This window comes from Lissotriton vulgaris, chromosome 7 (assembly GCF_964263255.1).
Source record: "Lissotriton vulgaris chromosome 7, aLisVul1.2, whole genome shotgun sequence".
NCBI classification, from domain to species: domain Eukaryota; kingdom Metazoa; phylum Chordata; class Amphibia; order Caudata; family Salamandridae; genus Lissotriton; species Lissotriton vulgaris.
In genome coordinates, this window is record NC_141695.1 from 1,287,100,847 (window position 1) to 1,287,118,144 (window position 17,298).

General features: G+C 44.2%; 1 protein-coding gene across 1 annotated transcript in view; it reads left to right on the forward strand.

The window, feature by feature from the left end:
• LOC147703423 (interferon-induced very large GTPase 1-like) overlaps window positions 1-17,298 on the forward strand; it is a 406,840-nt gene that overhangs the window by 282,018 nt on the left and 107,524 nt on the right. The gene's annotated exons all lie outside the window — the stretch shown is intronic.

Sequence of the window (17,298 nt, forward strand, 5' to 3'; positions counted from 1 at the left end):
GGATAGCGTAGAGGTTAAAATTACTATTCCCAATTCAGAGAGTTCAATAGTAGGAAAAGTGTTGGCTAGCGCAGGGATAAAAATTACTTTTCCCACTCCAGTGAGTGCAACAGTAGGGAAAGTGTTGGATAGCGTAGAGGTTAAAATTACTATTCCCACTTCAGAGGGCATCAGTAGGGAAAGAGTTGGATAGCGTAGGGGTAAAAATTACTATTCCCACTCCAATGAGTGCAACAGTAGGGAAAGTGTTGGATAGCGTAGAGGTAAAAATTACTATTCCAACTTAAGAGAGTGCAACAGTAAGTAAAGTGTTAGGTAGCGTAGCGGTTATAACTGCTATTCTAACTCCAGAGAGTGCAACAATAGGGAAAGTGTTGGATAGAGTAGGGGTAGGGGTAAAAATTACTATTCCCACTCCGTTGAGTGTAACAGTAGGGAAAGTGTTGGATAGCGTAGAGGTTAAAATTACTATTCCCACTCCAGAGAGTACAACAGTAGGGAAAATGTTGGATAGCGTAGGGGTAAAAATTACTATTCCAACTCCAGTGAGTGCAACAGTAAGGAAAGTGTTCGATAGCATAGAGGTAAAAATTACTATTCCCACTCCAGTGAGTGCAATAGTAGGGAAAGTCTTGGATCGCGTAGGGGTAAAAATTACTATTCCCACTCCAAAGAGTGCAATAGTAAGGAAAGTGTGGGATAGCGTAGGGGTAAAAACGACTATTTCCACTGCAAAGAGTGCAACAGTAGGGAAAGTGTTAGATAGTGTAGGGGTAAAAATTACTATTCCCACTCCAAAGAGTGCAATAGTAAGGAAAGTGTGGGATAGCGTAGGGGTAAAAATGACTATTCCCACTCCAGTTAGTACAACAGTAGGGAAAGTATTGGATAGCGTAGAGGTAAAAAAATAATATTCCCACTCCAAAGAGTGCCACAGTAGGGAAAGCGTTGGCTAGCGTAGGGGTTAAAAATAACATACTTATAAATTAAATCATTTTTGTAATTAAATAATGATTTATTAATACATTAACAATGCATCAATTAAAAATACCAATAAATAAAAACGTATGAAATAATTACCAATTAGCAATTAATTAACAATAAATTAATTATCAATAAATATTAATTAATAATGACCAATTAATAAATAATTAACAATAAATAAATTATCAATACCCAAATATAAAAATGTATAATTACTTAATTACAATTAAATTACTTCCCACCCTATGCCCCTATAAACCTACAACCCACTACAGAACTGGAATGCAAAATGTAATTAAAAATAATTATTAATTCCTAACAATTAATATTTAATTAACTATAATTAAATTACTTCCCACTCTATTCCCCTATGAAAACCCACAACCCACTACGGTACTAAAAGGTATCATTTACTTTAAAAAAAATTACTAACTTCTAAAAATGTTATATACATATTTTAAAAAATAGTACTATACACATACATATAAAATAAATACTAACATACATAACCCTAATATAAACATCGATATTAGTAACATCAAATTTTTGCTATTGGTATTACTAACTTGGATATTAACAAAATTGATATTTCTTACCTTCACGTCGATATTCTGGTCGTCGATATTCTGGTCGTTGATATTCTGTCCCTACAATATTTAAAACTTGATAATAATGTAGGTCAATATTAAAAACTCAATATTGTGTTTGTTCACCTCTTAGCCCATCAGGGCCTGGGGCTTTGCATTGAACCATCGTTCGCACAGCCTCAATATTGCATCTAACTGAATCGCAGCCTCCAAGGTCTGTGCCTGTTCTCGCGTAATGCGAGTGAGAGCTATGCTCCCAAGGAACTCGAGATTGGTGGGCTCTATAGGTGTTCGTACATGTGACTATTAATTCCTGTATGTGTGTTCATAATGCTCCTGTCTGGGTACATTAACTTGAAGATTAGCAGGGGTGGGCATTCTCTCTTCAATAACCATGCTAGGAGTCTTCCCAATTTTTCCCCTTCTTTGTGCAAAATCTGGCAATATTCCTGCCTGGTGGGACTGTCAAGTCTCTCCCCTATTTCACTCATGTGGAGGTGGGCCTGCAGCATGAAGGCATTGTATGATGCCGTTGGTTGCAATCCATCTTGCAACCGGGAAAGCTTGTCTTCCGCTTCTTTTAGTTCCCTTTCTAGCTTGCGTCATGTCCCACCAACTTTAGCAAGACACTCTCTATGGATCACCACCTTAAGTGTGTCCCATTCTATTCCTGTTGAGCTAGCGATGGACCAATTTGAGTTAAGAATCCAGCAACCGACTCCTTAAGTTCCGTAAAGGACCATAGAGTCCCTAAGGTCATCGGGTCTTAGCCGCTGAATAGGCTGCTTCGGTCTAGCATGGTACCCATTCGAGTAGGACCGGGGCGTGGTCTGAAAGGAATCGTGTAAGGATACAAGTCTGTTCGGTAGCTGGTATGGCTTCACTGGACAGGAGGAATCTATCCAGTCTACTCTGGACCTCTCATGCCAGTGTATAGCACGGGTTTCCCTGCACCTCTGCATCTATCACTCACCAGATATCCACACACAGCAGGCAACGCATCACGTCCCGCATTGTAGCAGTCATGTAAGGCTTGATGTGCATTCTTTAGGGGGGCTATCCATTCTGCCATCCGTCATGCAGTTGAAGTCTCCGGCCCAGATAATGGGTTTTGCTGCGTATGTAATGAGTAGATTTTCTAGCTCCAGGTAAAAGCCGCCGTCATCTATGCTGGGGGCGTATATGTTGACAAGGCATACCTCCATTCCATCGAGCGTGCCATGTATTATTATGTATCTGCCCTCAATGTCTGCTGTGTAATTGTGCAACTCTAAGGGAACTTTGGGTGCAACCCACAGTAATAATCCCATTGCATATTTGGAATATGTGGAAGCATATCATTGCCCCCTCCATTTCTTATGTCGTTTCGGAATTTATAGATCTAATAAATGGGTCTCTTTCAACATTGCTATTTGTGCCCCTTGCCTGTGCAGGTATGTCTGTACCCGGTATGTCTTTGTGTATATGTTAAGCCCCCTCACATTCCATGTTATTATCTTAAAATGTCCCATGTAACTGACTATCTGTCCCTGCCCCCGGCATTACCCATCTTTGGTCCACCACTGCTGCTAAAAAGCTTAATATTGCCCCTCTGTAACATTTTAACTTTTCCCTCCCCCTGGGTAGACATTGCCCCAACAATTCCCAATTGCTTTAACACCCGAGATACCCACCCCTCTTTCCAGATACAAACCAACATACAATAGCATTAAATCCACAGCAACATTTGTAACATGTATGCCAGAGCACATAACATCCAATTGCTGTTATGTTCTGATAATATCTTATTAGCAACTTCAGCGCTATTCAGTTCTCCCAACTATCACTCATAAACTTATACTTCCAGTCATCCAATATCGAAATTACAGCGTGAGTGGATTTAAGTGCATCAGGCCACAGCTGTGGGTCGCTCAGCATGTCACCTTATCTCTTGACCTCCAGGCATACCACCAGACTCATCACTCAACTACCAATCATATCATCCACACATTTATATCGCAACCACAACACACACCCGTTAACATCAAGGAAAAAGATAGAAGCGAGACTAGGTGAGATATAACACTGTAGAGGAGATAGAAAATAGTGGGAACAAGGTAGGTAAGGTGGAAGGTAGATAGAGGTTACACAAGGGGGGTTGAACCCATGCAGTCGCGGGGACCTGGGCGCTATATGGTATATGTAAGAGGGGGGTCCCCGCAAGGGAAACGTGTTATGTGCAACACACACGAACAACAACACTTGTTTACACTTTCTCAACTATATAAACATCAATCAGAACAATTGAGAGAGGTATTGTCATTTATGCGATGAGCCACAAGATCTTGGCATTTGAAGAAATTGTGACATCTGCGGCAGATCAACTACTCGATCAGAAAAGGTTTGTTAAATTTAATCTAAGCAAAAAAGAGAAGAAGGCATTGATTGATCTTGGCACCAATAAAGACGTGGTCATCAAACCCGCCGACAAAGGCGGGGCAATTGTTGTGCAAGACCTGATGAAATATAAGGAAGAGATCCATAGACAACTGTCAGACGGCATCAGCTACCGCAAGTTACAGAGCGAGCCGTCGAGGGATTTGACTCTTACTATTCTGTCAACCACGCAGAAAGGTTTGGACGATGGCTTCCTAAGTGAGCAGGAATTTAAATTCTTAAATCAAAAAATTCCCAGATTGGCCACAATCTATACCTTACCCAAGGTTCACAAGAACCTGGATAGCCCCCCTGGATGCCCGATCGTGTCGGGGTGTGGTTCTATGCTAGAGCCACTATGTAAATATATTGATTTCTTCCTAAAGCCCATTGCACTTAACACCAGGGCCTATCTTCGAGATACTACACAAACTATCAATTTGATAGACGAAAGACCATTTGACCAACAAAAGGAGCTTCTGGTGACGTGCGACATTGTATCGCTTTATACCAGCATCCCCCAACAGGATGCTTTGGATGTAATACGGGAGGTACTAGACAAAAGACCTGCTCCTGTACAAGTGCCCACGGATTTCATAATCGAGCTGCTGAGTATCGCAATGAAACAGAACTTCTTTATCTTTCAGGAAGAGTTTTTTGTCCAGACCAAGGGTGTAGCGATGGGGGCTACTTTTGCCCCAATTCTGGCCATCATCTATATGGACCATTTTGAAACTCAGCATATCTTCTCAACTAATAATCCTTTTCATACCAGGCTGACCCTTTGGGTCAGATACATCGACGATGTTCTGTGTATTTGGGAGGGCAGCAAACAACAACTGGCTGAATTCCATGATTGGCTTAATTCCAGAAACCCCAACATCCAATTCACAATGGAATCCAGTAATGAGTCCATTCCGTTTCTTGATATTTCCATCTATGTGGACAAGGATCACCTTCAGACGACACTCTTTAGAAAAGCCACAGAGCGCAATTCCTTGCTACAATATGGGAGTCACCATCCCAGAGGATTGAAGGACAATTTGCCTGTGGGGCAATTCCTGAGAATCAGGAGAAACTGCTCCACTCGAGCGAATTATATAAAGGAATCTGAGATCTTAAACGACCGTCTCATCGCACGAGGGTACCCAGCACGAATGGTCAGACGTGCCAGGAAAAGGGCATGGTACAATCCACGCGAAAGCTTACTGAATCCTGAACCCTCTACTCCAACGGAGCTAGAACGCATTATTTGTGTCACAACCTTTTCTACACGGAGTAATGAGGTTAAACAGATCATTAATAAGAACTGACATCTGGTGGCAGACGAGATAAAACAACCACATCTCCCACTCCACTCATTCAAAAGGGCCAAAAACATACGTGACATGGTGGTTCATTCCTACCTGGAACCAGAGAGTCATCCAACATTAACAACATTATGGAACTTACCTCCTCTGGTGGGGCATTTTAGATGCGGCACCTGCACTGCTTGTGAAACCACCATCCAGACTAAGTCATTCACCCATGGCAGACGTACCTACACCCTGAAACATTATACAAACTGCAACTCTAGCAGTGTGATCTACATTGTAAAATGCCCTTGTAATCATGTATACGTTGGGCAAACTCAACAGAAGATTAAATCCCGTATCTCTTCCCATTGTAGTAGACTGCGATGCAAGGTATTGGGTGCCCCTTTAGTAGACCACTGGCAGAAGGCAGGACATATGGTGTCAGAGTTAAGATGGTGGGTTGTTGAGAAAGTATCCCTAGGTACAAGAGGAGGTAACCTGCAGGTAGCTCTCAACACACGAGAATCAAAATGGATGTCCCTTTTAGATTCGATAAAAAATGGTCTGAATGAACAGGATAGCAGTCTGGCACAGTTGGCAGCACTTGGTTGAACAATTGACTGTTGTAGATATAACATCTAAATATGTGCGAACAAACTCATCTACACTCTCATGTTAGAGAAGTGCTTGAGTTGGTATCATGTTATTGCAATACGATGTCTGATGCTGCTCGTCTACACCCTCATGTCTGAGAAGTGCACGAGTTCTTGTATTCTAGTTCTAAATATTGCAATGTGTAAATCTATACCATATGTTAGGGAACGCATGATTGATTTATTTATTTGAATGCTTACCGGGTTCTCTCAGAAAACTACACCCTCCCGATAAATGCGATTCTTTAAGTAACTCTTCCATTTCTCACAAGTCAGTCAAAAGTAGACTCCGCCCCCAACTCCGCATAGCTGTCTTGCGGAGTTGCCTTGGACAAGCATTGACTGCAGTGGCATCCTGTAGTGCCTGTAAGTACCATGCGCCTCCCCTATAACGAGCGACTTAAACTCTGTCACACTATGACATGAGTATTCCCAATTTTGACATCCAATGGTTTTTCCCACTCCGTAGGATTTACTCCCCACGGAAACTGACAACCACGTTTCCCGCCTTCACTCCGCGAAGCAATTATGCGGATTCGGCAGTGATGCTCAACTGATGGTAGCAGCCCTCCCAAAAAAACGTGTAAGTTTGTTGTAGAATAACCCTCAACCCTCTCTCTTCTTAAAATCTCTCTTCTAAAAACTCTTAAATAGATACTGTTCGGGTATCTGAGGTGTAAGCCCTTTTTTAATTTCCCCGTAAAGGTTTCCACTTCACTGAGACTGACGGAACGGTTGAGCAATTCCGGCCCACGCTGTAATCTGATGTGACTCGTAGATAGACCGATACCAAAGTTAAGGAAGATCGGCTCCCAGACTAATTTCCAAATTGGAGGTATGTACGTGGTTAAGAATGTCCTCTAAGAATGCCCTTAGATTAATCCAGCAATTTGATGTAGCCGGTTGCAACTTGCACCCATTTCTCATCCTCAGCGACCACTTACTTTGGAAGTTTGTTGAAGAGAAAAGTTTCGAGTGAAAAGACCCACAGTGGCCTTTAAGTTTGCTCCTTCAATGTAAGTAACTGCATGGCCCGACCAGCACCCACTTAGGTCACTGTTACAAGCAGCACCCGACCTAATCATTTTAAACATTTTATTCACAGTTGGTGCATACTCCTTTGCACCCTACCCCCGTGTTGTTTGACTACTGGAATGCATCCCAAGAAACCTTCACCAATCGGCTGATTGGTTGATAACTCATGTGAGTGGAGTCTTTTTAACAATTTCAGTCTCTTGAGGTTCCACTTGTTCAAAAAACCATGTTATTCTTCCTCTGTGTATATGCGAATCTATATCGCCGAGTTTGACCGAGACTATTGGTTGGTCTCACTCTATTTCCTACGCTTGGAGGCCCAGCAGGTCCTGAGCCCATGGTAATTTCTTGTTAGTGTAACTGAATTCTGTCAAATAGTATGACGCTCTATAAATCTTAAAATAGTGATCTGACCAATTGTTTTAATTTCACAGATATTATCGCCCCTTTCAACCTTGCCCCTTCCTTCTCCTGCACTTGTCCTGATGAAGACCCCGTTAAAGGACCTAACATAGCCTACGGCCAGGGGTCGAAACGTCAACGGCTCTTGTTTCTTGATGCGGACCTCCGGCACATGTCCTCTAATCATTTCCAATGTTTCATGTGTGACCGTTGAAGGTCTTTAGTGTAATAATCTTGCAATGGATGCCTCAATTATTTAGGCTTTTGTGTTAGATCTGTTCTGATCCATATGTCAATATCGTTCATGATTGTTTTCATTTTGACTATGTCTACTTTTCTTTGACTTTACACTGCCCTGAGCACACCCCCTTCCTTCACCTTCCTCTTCCTCCCCCCCATCTGGGGCTTTTCAAAAAGTATTGAGAATGTACTGACAAAAGGTTGATACCTGGTATTGTAAAATAAATGACAATACCTCTCTCAATTGTTCTGATTGATGTTTATATAGTTGAGAAGGTAGATAGAGGGTGCGTCCCCGGCCATCGTGTATTAGCTGCCAGCACAGCAGTTTCTATTATCAGTCCTCACAGAAGCTTTGCGAGTTCACACAGTCATCTCCTTAGTCTCAGTCACGTGACACACATTCTGACAATCATTATATTCAAAGTTCCCATTCTGGATTATACATATATTTTGTCCGGATTGTGGGCAGTTCAATGTTTATTGGGTTGTGGCGTGTTTCCACCATTTCGCCTGTGCTGGCATCGAAGTGGATGCCTTGACCACCTCCACCAGGGCCCTCTCCGCCTCTTGGTCTGCCTCCTGCTCAAACACAGCCACACGGGGTGGACTCTAGCCACAGCCTCTGGCGTCTGCAGACTCCAGGTCCAGGGAGCACTCTTGGCCAACCACCACTTTCTGAGATGACCTTGACAATTTGCTGGCTCTTCCCCCACCAACAGTTCTTTTTGTTGATCCAGAACCTGGTATGTTCGATCTTTCTGTCGCTTTGTAGATCACCCTGGCCTCTCCTCGCACTTCTAGCCAGTCCCAAGTGTTGTCAGGCTTGGTGAAGAAATGAGCTTAATCATTTTGTATCACCTTCAGTTTGACTAAATAGTAGCGCATATTGCTGGCCCATCTCCCTGAGTTTCTGCTTTATACCGCTGACGGATGCCCTTTGTTGTTGTGTTGATTTTGTATAATCCAGGAAGATACGGATGGCATGGTTCTCATATTTGGGGTCACCTCCTTGACATGCTGCTGTTAGTATGCAGTCCCTTTCCCTATAGTTAAGCACTTAGGCGATGAGTGCCCTGGGACGCGCACCTGCAGAAGGCTTTGGCATGAGGGCCCGGTGGGCCTGCTCGACTACAAAGAAGGCCTACTCTCAGCACCCTTCAGGACCCCACAAATCTGAGGTTGCCTCTTCTCAATCTCTCTTTCGCGTCTTAAGCCTGTGTTCCAGCATGGCAGTTTTTTCAGCTAACTCTGCAAGGGTTGATTTCAGTGTGGAGACTTCTTTTTCTAGCTTAGAAACATTCTGTTCTGGGGCCAAAGATCTCCCTGCCACTCTGCGGAGGTCAACTTTCAGTAACCCGATGTCTAGTGACATCACGTCAACTTTGGCCTGGACGACTGTGCATGGGGCCTCTATGGCTGCAAGGATTTGAGCCCCTGAGGGTCCAGACTGCAATGTTTCAGTGTTCGAGGCGGAGGGGCTCACACTGGTGGTCCAGTTTTGATGCCCTTCCTATGCAGTGTATTGGTTGAATGTTGTCTGTTGCACCCATCTTTGTGGCCTGTCCTTGCCAATAGTGTGGTGTTGCGTGGTACCTCAATTAGGGTATGGGAGGCACCAGGTGATGTCAAGTTAGGCCTCTCACTCTAGTGGACCAGAGTACACAATCCGGGTCCGCGAGCGAATAGTAGATTGGGGGCCCCCAGTCCTAGGTGCAGGAAACAGTCAAGCTGGGTATTTTCCGTTCTTAATAAAGATTGAACACTTTAAGGGAAATGTGTCACTCGCTGCTTTCACTGCCTCCTACTGGCGACAATAATCCCAGTGTCCTCAGATTATTAATATTTGGGCAATGGGGGCCTAATCAGGCGATCCTGCCAGCCTCAAGTTGGGCCTAAAAAATTGATGGGCGTCTTGTGGGTACTAATCACCCCTGTGATCTCTCTGGTTTTTCTCAGCAACTCCCTCAGGGGGTTCCAGCTGGACCTTTCCATGGTGTGGGACTCGCTCTCTCACTTACAGTGTACCAGCTCCTACGTCGCTGAAGGCGCACAACCCTCCCTCTGCATTGCTTTACTTATGATTTGTCCTTGTGGGTCACAATACCCACAGCAGCACCGTCTCTGTGCTTTGTTTGCTGTAACAGGTATCGCCCTAAGTGGGATGGGTATGCCCTGAGGTGTGTCCCTTGTTCACTGTGCCACTGGATTTAAGCTAGCCTGGCTGAAGAAGGATGACATACCCTGAAACTGGTCCCAGGATTCTTGTTTCCGGTCCAGGGAGGACCTGGCCTGGCAGTTCAGTCTGGAATGTTACCATGGGGTACAGGGTCAAGACTGATTTGCATACGGCTGGGTCCAAACAGGGGTGGCATAGTGGGCAAAAGAACAATGGATTTAACCCAGATCTTTGACTGGGAGAGAATGTTTGCATTATCAGCATTCCATCCATCATTTGTTTGCTGTAACAGTTTTCACCCTAAGTGGGATGGCTATGCCCAGACGTGGGTCCATTTCTCACTGTGCCACTGGATTCCAGCTAGCTTGGCTGAAGAAGGGTGACATACCCTGAAACCCGTCCCAGGTAGCTTGCTTCTGGTCCAGGGAGGACCAGGCCTGGCAGTTCAGTTTGGACTGTTCCCATGAGGCATAGGGTCAAGCCTGATTTGCATATGGCTGGGTCCAAACTGCGCTGGCGTAGTGGGCAAAAGAACAATGGATTTAACCCAGATATTTTGACTGGGGAAGAATGTTTGCATTGTCAGCATTCGGTCCATCATTTGTTTTCTGTAACACTTTTTGCCCTAAGTGGGATGGGTATGCCCAGACGTGGGTCCCTGTTCACTGTGCCACTGGATTCAAGCTAGCCTGGCTGAAGAAGGGTGACATACCCTGAAACCGGTCCCAGGATGCTTGTTTCCGGTCCAGGGAGGACGTGGCATGGCAGTTCGGTCTGGACTGTTCCCATTGGGCACAGGATCAAGACTGATTTGCATATGGCTGGCTCCAAACTGGGGTGGCGTAGTGGGAAAAAGAACAATGGATTTAACCCAGATCTTTTGACTGGGAAGAATGTTTGCATTGTCAGAATTCCATCCATCATTTGTTTGCAGTAACACTTTTCGCCCTAAGTGGGATGGGTATGCCCAGACGTGGGTCCTTGCTCACTGTGCCACTGGACTCAAGCTAGCCTGGCTGAAAAAGTGTCACATACCCTGAACCCGGTCCCAGGATGCTTGTTGGCGCTCCTGGGAAGACCGGGCCTGGCAGTTCCTTATGGACTGTTCCCATGAGGCACAGGGTCAAGACTGGTTTTCGTATGGCTGGGTCCAAACTGGGGTGGCACAGTGGGCAAAGGAACTATGGATTTAACCCAGATCTTTTGACTGGGGGAGAATGTTTGCATTGTCAGCATTCCTTCCATCATTTGTTTCCTGTAACACTTTTCGCCCAAAGTGGGATGGGTACGCCTAGATGTGGGTCCCTTGCTCACTGTGCCTCTGGATTCAAGCTAGCCTCGCTGAAGAAGGGTGATATACCCTGAAACCGGTCTCAAGATGCTTGTTTCCAGTCCAGGGAGGACCTGGCCTTGCAGTTCGGTCAGGACTGTTCCTATGGGGCACAGGGTCCAGACTGATTTGCATATGGCTGGGTCCAAACTGGGATAGCGTAGTGGGCAAAAGAACGATGGATTTAACCCAGATTTTTTGACTGGGGGAGAATGTTTACATTGTCAGCATTCTGTCCATTATTTGTTTGCCATAACACTTTTGGCACTAAATGGAATGGGTATGCACAGACGTGGGTCCCTTGCTCACTGTGCCACTGGATTCAAGCTAGCCTGGCTGAAGAAGGGTGACATACCCTGAAACCGGTCCCATGAGGCTTGTTTCCAATCAAGGGAGGACCTGGCCTGGTAGTTCTGTCCGGACTGTTCCCATGGGGCACAGGGTCAAGACTGATTTGCATATGGCTGGGTCCAAACTGGGGTGGCGTAGTGAGCAAAAGAACAATAGATTTAACCCAGATCTTTTGACTGGGGGAGAATTTTTGCATTGTCAGCATTCCGTCCATCATTTGCTTGCTGTAACAGTTTTCATGTTAAGTGGGAAGGCTATGCCCAGATGTGGGTCACTTTCTCACTTTGCCACTGGATTTAAGCTAGTTTGGCTAAAGAAGGGTGACATACCCTGAAACCGGTCCCAGGATGCGTGTTTCCGGTCCAGGGAGGACCTGGCCTGGCAGTTCGTTCTGTTTTTTTTTTGTAAAGAGTTATTCAGGTTATGTACACTTATAATTTTTGAGTAAACTAGACGTTGTTTACGGATAAATCAATATTCTACCAGGTAGCTTCTGTTAAGTATTTTTATTTATATTTCATCTTTTTGTTGTTTTTTTCTTTTTACTCTTATTTCATTTCTATTAATTATACATATATCAACACCTCTTTGTTTTTTTTGTACAAACACTTTTTACATATAATACATTACAATTGTTACACATTGGATAATCCTTAAAATATTCAACACAACACAGAAAATATTCCTTTCAACGCGTTTCGGCCGTTCCCCTTCCTCAGGAATTCTGTATTTTTCTTTTTTAAAACAACAGTAGAAGACTTGGGTGTCGACAGTCTGAACAAATGATATGTCGCACGAGCGTAATTGAAAGCCAGATTCTAGCTCCCTGGTTTTTAGCGTTGGCTGCCCAAGGTATTTTCTGCCGGAGTTCGGGGCTGATTGCCTTCCGATTATTAACTTTTAGAGGTCCTATCGGTAACGCTTCTGCATGCAAGACTCAACTCCGAGTATTTTTCTTCTCGTCAAGCTTTTAGTGGCGTAGTCGATTTATGTAGGCTGGATACACTCGTTTAATGCCTCTCGTCTTCTGATATTTAGCTTATGCGTTCTTGATCGGGCAATGCGATATGTTATTCGTCTGGATGTAGCGGACCTGGCAGTTCGTTCTGGACTGTTCCCATGAGGCACAGGGTCGAGACTAATTTGCATATGGCTGGGTCCACACTGGGGTGGTGCTGTGGGCAAAAGAACAATGGATTTAACCCAGATCTTTTGACTGGGGGAGAATGTTTGCATTGTCAGCATTCCTTCCATCATTTGCTTACTGTAACACTTTTCGCCAAAAGTGGGATGGGTACGCCTAGACGTGGGTCCCTTGCTCACTGTGCCACTGGATTCAAGCTAGCCTGGCTGAAGAAGGGTGACATACCCTGCAACCGGTCCTGTGATGCTTGTTTCCAATCAAGTGACGACCTGGCCTGGTAGTTCGGTCAGGACTGTTCCCATGGGACACAGGGTCAAGACTGATTTGGATATGGCTGGATCCAAACTGGGGTGGCGTAGTGGGCAAAAGAAAGATAGATTTAACCCAGATCTTTTGACTGGGGGAGAATGTTTGCATTGTCAGCATGCAGTCCATAATTTGTTTGCTGTAACACTTTTCACTCGAAATGGGATGTGTATTCCCAGACGTGGGTCCCTTGCTCACTGTGCAACTGGATTCAAGCTATCCTGGCTGAATAAGGGTGACATACCCTGAAACCAGTCCCAGGATGCTTTTTTCTGGTCCAGGGAGGACCTGGCCTGGCAGTTCGGTCTGGACTGTTCCCATGGGGCACAGGGTCAAGACAGATTTGCATATGGCTGGGTCCTAACTGGGGTGGCGTAGTGGGCAAAAGAACAATTGATTTAACCCAGATCTTTTGACTGGGGGAGAATATTTGCATTGTCAGCATTCCTTCCATCATTTGTTTCCTGTAACACTTTTCACCCAAAGTGGGATGGGTACGCCTAGACGTTGGTCCCCTGCTCACTGTGCCACTGGATTCAAGCTAGCCTGGGTAAAGAAGGGTGACATACCCTGAAACGAGTCCCAGGATGCTTGTTTCCAGTCCAGGGAGGACCTGGCCTGGCAGTTCAGTCTGGACTGTTCCCATGGGGCACAGGGTCAAGACTGATTTGCATATGGCTCGGTCCAAACTGGGAGGCGTAGTGGGCAAAAGAACGATGGATTTAACCCAGATTTTTTGACGGGGGAGAATGTTGGTATTGTCAGCAGTACAATCATAATTTTTTGCTGTAACACTTTTGGCACTAAGTGGGATTGGTATGGATCCCTTGCTCACTGTGCTACTGGATTCAATCTAGCCTGGCTGAAGAAGGGTGACATACCCTAAATCCGGTCCCATGATGCTTGTTTCCAATCAAGGGAGGACCTGGCCTGGTAGTTCGGTCTGGACTGTTCCCATGGGGCACAGGGTCAAGACTGATTTGCATATGCCTGGGTCCAAACTGGGGTGGTTTAGTGGGCAAAAGAAAGATAGATTTAACTCAGATCTTTTGACTAGGGGAGAATATTTACATTGTCAGTATTCCATCCATCATTTGTTTCCTGTAACACTTTTCACCCAAAGTGTGATGGGTACGCCTAGATGTGGGTCCCTTGCTCACTGTGCCACTGGATTCAAGTTAGCCTGGCTGAAGAAGGGTGACATACCCTGTAACTGGTCCCAGGATTCTTGTTTCCAGTCCAGGGAGGACCTGGCCTGGCAGTTCAGTCTGGAATGTTCTCATGGGGCACAGGGTCAAGACTGATTTGCATACGGCTGGGTCCAAACAGGGGTGGCATTGTGGGCAAAAGAATGAAGGATTTAACCCAGATCTTTTGACTGGTGGAGAATGTTTGCATTGTCAGCATTCCGTCCATCATTTGTTTCCTGTAACACTTTTCACCCAAAATGTGATGGGTACGCCTAGACGTGGGTCCCTTGCTCACTGTGCCACTGGATTCAAGCTAGCCTGGCTGAAGAACGGTGACATACCCTGAAACCAGACCCAGGATGCTTTTTTCCAGTCCAGGGAGGACCTGGCCTGGCAGTTTTGTCTGGACTGTTCCCATGGATCACAGGGTCAAGACTGAATTGCATATGGCTGGGTCCAAACTGGGGTGGTGTAGTGGGCAAAAGAACAATGGATTTAACCCAGATCTTTTGACTGGGGGAGAATGTTTGCATTGTCAGCATACCGTCCATCTTTTGTTTGCTGTAACACTTTTGGCACTAAGTGGGATGGGTATACCCAGAAGTGGGTCCTTTGCTCACTGTGCCACTGGATTCAAGCTAGCCTGGCTGAAGAAGGGTGATATACCCTGAAACCGGTCCCATGATGCTTGTTTCCAATCAAGGGAGGACCTGGCCTGGTAGTTCGGCTAGACTGTTCCAATGGGCTGTCCTTTCGCCCCGGAGTTAGCCATCCTCTTCATGTCCATTTATGGAGAAAAATTCATTTACCAAAACATCAGTTTGTTGGAGTGGATTTCTAATAACAACATTCTGTATCTGACATGCTCAACATCATACTCACTTCTGGCGGGATATCTATGTTGTTATTAGAAATCCACTCCAACAAACGTGTATATTTGTTACATAGGTGGTCCCGCTCCGCGATAGATGATGAATTCATGAGGCACATCCTTTTCCCATTTAGAGAGGTAAGAAGCAGAGAAGTGGGTGTCGAACCTAAGGTGGCACATGTAGAATCAGACCATACATTAATACAGGTTCCCCCCTTTTTTTGTCATTCACAGCCCTTGGTCCTGACGAGAGCTCCAAAACCAAGGAGTTTGAAACGCGTAGACCCCTCTATATTATGTTTCTTACGTTGAAACCATAAGAGAACTGAACAAATCTCTTGACCTCAGAGATTTATATCTAAAAATATAGATCTATGGTTTCCTACTCATGAACTGTATATAAATTGTATGAAAAATGTATGCTCTTTTATATTGTTAGTGCTGTGAATGTGCTTAGAGTATGATTGCAATGTCTTCCAGTATGAGTGATGTATAAAAGTAAGGACTGATATGTTTATTTTTTGTATTGTTCCTTTGTAATGTGCTTCACAAAAAAGTCGTGTTGAAACAAAAAATGGTTTGAAAAAATACATAAAAGAAGAAAAGTGTAAATATAATGCAAATCCGAACTGATTGACTCTAAGATAAGATTCCTTCTTGCATACAGTTTTGTTCATATGCATGGCATGAAATAAGTGGTTTGAAATTACGTGGCAGTATTGGCATTTCGTTTTGGAATACTAGTTAAGGCAGGGTTGGCCTTACTGCCTGGGAACCCATACCCAGTTTTGATTAACAATTGTGTTAGCAGGCAGCTGCCTGTGTGGTAGCCCCTCCGCGTGGAAGCGTGGCGACTTGGTACTCAAGGAATTGTTTATTCTCGTTGGAGAATCAGGAACGTTGTCCTGCGTCGGTTTGCCTATTGTGAATAATTGTTTGAGTGTATCTGAGTGAGTGCGCATAGAGCGTGAAGAAAGTATGTCAGAGAATGAAACTTTCGCTTACAGCGAAGATCACATAAAAAAGCTGCTAGCGGATCCACCCCTCTTTGCATCAGCCTCTTTAAGTGTACCAGCACAAAACCAAAACGAAACAGAAAAACTCCTAAGATTACGGAAAAAATAGATCCGGACAGACCTACATGGTCATTTCCTACTCCAACATTTAAGAGCAGGAACTATCCCAGGAGGTCTACAAATAAAGAACATACCAGTAATATTCACAGAGGACCCCATTTACAAAAAGGGATATAGTTTCATTGAAACAAAATGTAGGTGGGACCTTATGGTCCTGATTATTGAGACAGCCCAAAGGCTATCAAAAGTCCAATTGGAAGAAATTGAGAAGGTACAAACAAGTATCAATACCAACGAACTCATATCGGATGCTAAGGGACTATTGGATAAAGTTGAAAAAGAAATTAGTGAATTCAAGGACTACACCATCAATCAGAAAACAAATCAATTTGAAAAAGATCAAAAAAGCTTTAATATAGAGAAGGTGTACCCATATCTCCAACAGGACTTCTATTCACGGCCAGATTCTCGAAGATATTTACAAGAGAACCAGGGAAGATCATTCCAAAAATACATCACGTTCTCAGATACTTCATCTTCGAGCAGTAATAGCGAAGGAGAGAACACAGAGCAGAGAAGAACTAACAACAGAAGAGGCTCCTTTCAACAAAACCAACAGGGCCCTTTTTTAGGGAGAGGCCAAACAAAACCACGAGGGAAGCCGAGATACACTCAACCATGGGAGATGTCAACCCGACGTCAGAACTACAAAAACTGACGCCTTCACTGATTTTCAACATTTCCAATAAAGTCTTGACAAAAGACGAAGAAAATATACTCCAGAAAGGACTCACATTTGTCCCCTCCAAAAGGACTGACTTTGTAAAATTGAAAACGGAAACTATTGAATTCTTCCGGAAAATCAGGTTAAAAACCTATTTCACAGAAAATCCAATCACCACCAACATGGAAATTACTGGACTTCATAATAAATCCACTTTTTGCCCCCCTAATCATAAAACACATAAGGAATTACTAACGTTTGAGAGAACCATTCTCTCAGCAATTGGCGAAATGGAGAAAAAGACCAAGTGGGTTAAATATAACATTACGAAATCGGAGTCAATAGCACTAACAAACTTAACCAAAGACACATCTGTAATAATTAAGCAAGCAGATAAAGGTGGATCAATCGTGATATGGGACCGTCAATTGTACCTTAACGAAGTCAAAAAACAACTAAGCGATACCAACTGCTATCGCAAGCTGAACAAAGACCCGACAATGGAATTAAAACACC